Source organism: Apis dorsata, unplaced genomic scaffold (genome assembly GCF_000469605.1).
Source record: "Apis dorsata unplaced genomic scaffold, Apis dorsata 1.3 scaffold_117, whole genome shotgun sequence".
Taxonomy (NCBI): Eukaryota; Metazoa; Arthropoda; class Insecta; order Hymenoptera; family Apidae; genus Apis; species Apis dorsata.
In genome coordinates, this window is record NW_006263411.1 from 492,593 (window position 1) to 496,654 (window position 4,062).

Here is a 4,062-nt window from a genome sequence, read left to right on the forward strand (position 1 = left end):
GAAAAATACAACATTATGCTGCATTATTTTTATTAACTTAAAAACTAGTAAGAAATATTTGATACGTGAACAATTTCGTAACTTATGAGTCAATTTCAATAGCATAAAGAAATAACTTGTTGATAAATAAAATTAATCGTATTTCGCAGCGTTCTCTAGCAAGATTAATTATTTCTGTTTCATAAGTACAAACATTAGATTTTACCAGATCTTTTTCTATTTGTTTATATTTTTATTCGACAATGTTCTATTATTTTCTTTCTCAAGAAAAGTATAAATAATGTTTTTTCAATATTTCCTCTTTATAAATAAAAAGGATATATTTATAATTTTTTCTAAATTTTTTTATAATTTCGCATTGTTCATCTGTGATGAACTTGCAAATAGTTTTTTACGAGTACCGCTCACGACTGTTTTTATTCTTTTAATTAATTTCTAATTATCCGTGCATGATTTTAATATACATGTATCTATTACACATATACAATCTATTCAATACTGATGGGTAACAAAACATAATACAATTTTGTAAAGATGCAAATTGTACATATCTTATATTAATGCACATATTAACATAAGTTGGCTATTTCTGAAATTGATGAGAAAGTGTTTCACATTAAAATTATATTATAAGAATAAAATGAATTTCGTTATTTTAATATATTACATAAAGCTGTAACAAAATTTGTTGTACTGTACATATAATTACATTGAAAGCATAAATTAAGACGACGTGTGTATTTAAATACTGAAGCAACATTTAATGTTTTTTTTTTTATATATTTTTGTTAGATTTTGATATATAAGTGAATAATTTTATACATATAAATAAAAAATCATCATTTTTTAAGATGTATTAGAGGATTACCACGTTCAATATACAATTAAAAATATATATAACATATAAATAATAGAATTAAACATTAACATTATAATAGAATTTTACATAATATATCAGATTTTCAATTTAATTTTTGAAATATTAAAAAAATTATAAATGCATAGATTAAATAAATTGATATTTTCAAACATAAGTAATCTCCTAAAACATCTTAAAATATATAAATGATAAATTCATTTTAACATGTGGTACTGTGGTCCCTCTTACTCAGACTGAACTATAATAATTATATAACATTCTTTATAATACACAATAAGTGAATAATTTTGTTTATGAATATATATTAATATTTGCCAGATTCATAATAAGAAAGAACAAAAAATCATTTTCAGTATTATTTTGAATTTAATTGATAACATAAAAATGCAGAAATAATTTTGAAAATAAATAAAAATTGAAATATTATCATAATATATATTTTATAAGAAAAGAAATAAAATTTTTAAAGAATTAATTTTTAGTAAATTTAATTGTTTAAATGATATATGTAACTGAGACTTTACTATTTTTACAATACAAACTTCTCTCTTTATGCGAATTATTTACACAAAAAATAATATACTTGGCAAGTATAAGATCTTACTGTACATAATGTATATACTTAAAACAATATTTAAATTTACAAAATTCACATTACACAGAGTGTAGTATAAAAACAGAGAATTTGTTTAATTTTTAAAAAATAAATTTTTAGTGAAATAATACATTTGTCAAAAATACAAATTAAAATTTTTCTTCATTATTTATGACAAAGCATTAATGTAACATATGAATATAATTAAGCGCAATAATTCTAGGAATTGCAATAAAATAAATTTTAATCATTCAATGTTTTGTTCAATAACTTAATTCATTTAAAGTCACCACCGCTTTCAATGTTATATAATAATGCAATAGACACATACATACTAATTTTCTATCCTGCGTGCATTTTGTAAGGAACATTTTATTCGATAATATTATTTTTTTTTTATGTTCTTCTGCATGGCCCTACACAATAATGTGCTATTATAACTTTTTTATTTTGGTAGGGCTTAAATTTTATGTAAGATACATGATTTGATAAAAGTAGAATATATCAGAAATATGTAGGACATAGTATCAAAATATTAAATTAATAATTAATAATAATTAATAATAAAATTTCTTCATTTTTTAAATAAATAAAAACATTATTAAATCAATTTTAACTATTGAAAATCCAAAAAAATAAAATATATTTTACATAATATTTTTATATTTTTTATTTTGCTGTTATGTGTATGCATGTTAAATATATTATTGTCTTATGTTAGCATTCCACAGAGAACACGTATTTGAAAAATTGTAGTAAAAGATTTATTAAATATGAACTATAAACAAGATTTAACAATTGCACATAGTTATAAGTACAATTGCTTTTTCTTTAAATTATACTATGTCCTAAGCAAATAGTTTTAAGCAATAATTGATGCACAGTCTATAGAGCACATGCAGCAGACAATTTGCTCTTGCATTTTGTTTCTAGATGTTTGATTCAATTTTAAAGTAACATGTAACAACTTATGTAATCAACATGTGTTACAACTACTTTATTATAATGCTTACTTCTTTTCTTAATTCCTTACTTTTTTATATTAAGTTAATGTATACCAGAATTTTTAAATAATATTACATATTTTTTAAGTTCAATACATTTTTCATTACATTAAATTGAAAATAATTAATTAATTAATTAATTAATAGAGTAACATATAAATTTTAAAAAAGCTGCATTCAATTATACATGTACTATACACACATAGTACATAACATTTTCTTAAAGATAATATTAACCACAAAGTTATTTTATATTATTTAAAAATTGTGGTATTTAAATTTTAGGATAAAGATGTTATTTGCAAATGAAAATAAAATTATATCCAGTCAGGGATCTAAAATAAGTAATACATACATTGCAATATAGCTGTCCGTAATAATAATATCACATCTCCAAATACTATTTAACATGAAATATTACAAAATAAATGTATATACAAACGAATCTAGAGAAAAAATATATACGGTATATTATCTAGATAACTGATATGATTTTTCCTTGGGTATGAAGAATATATTAATATACTTTAATATAACACGAATAATTTAGCATAGTATGCCTTGCTTCCAATGTTGAAGATAATTTTATAATTTTATTTAATAAATATTTGTAAAATTATTTTTCAGTTCACTCGTGTTATTATTGAAAAGTTTGAAATTTATTATAGAAAAATTCAATATCTTAAATTTTTGTTTGATACTTGTTAGTTTAAAAATGTATAACTTTCATCTTCTCAAAGTAAGTTAAAATATTATTAAAGTGAAGTATATATATTACATTCAAAATTATGTATTGAATTTCTGACATTAACATACACCAATTGAAACTTCTTATTTTTCTGTTTTATGACATTTCTGCGTTATATATATATATTATATTTATTTCTAAAAGTAAAAAATAAAAACGCAGCAGTCTCATTAGTCAAATTTTATCTTTCAATTTATAACTTTGGATCGGTTCATAGTATGATATAAGTGGAATTTATATATCAATATTTCTATTTATAAAAAACAAAGAAATTTATATAAAAACGATAATTAAATAATTTGATATTATTAATCTATAATTCACAAAGAGAAAAATTTAATTATGTGTATATTATACGCCGTCGTGCTTAAACATAAGTGAACAAAATATCATTGCAATGTGAAACACTCTGTGTAGTTTCTTGATTAGGCACAATGTTTGAAAGTAATAAATTTCTATCTTTCCATTTAAATAAAAAAATTCTTTGTGGAACACACTTTCCCAATACAGACTATATCTCCCTAGAATTCATATTAATATTAAAAGTAGAAATACATATTTCATTGCTACTACTGTTTATTTTATTATATCATATATGTATATATATATAAATGATATATATCATGTATATATATATATATATTCAGTAGTCAGTCCAAGGCAAACATTATCCGCAATAATATAATATAATATAATATAGCTACTATTTTCATATTTTTTTAAATTGATCTACCTATATATTACTTTCTTTTAAAAAATGTATACTTAACATTTAATATTGTATATATATACATTATATATCTATAATATATATATATATATATATATATATAAT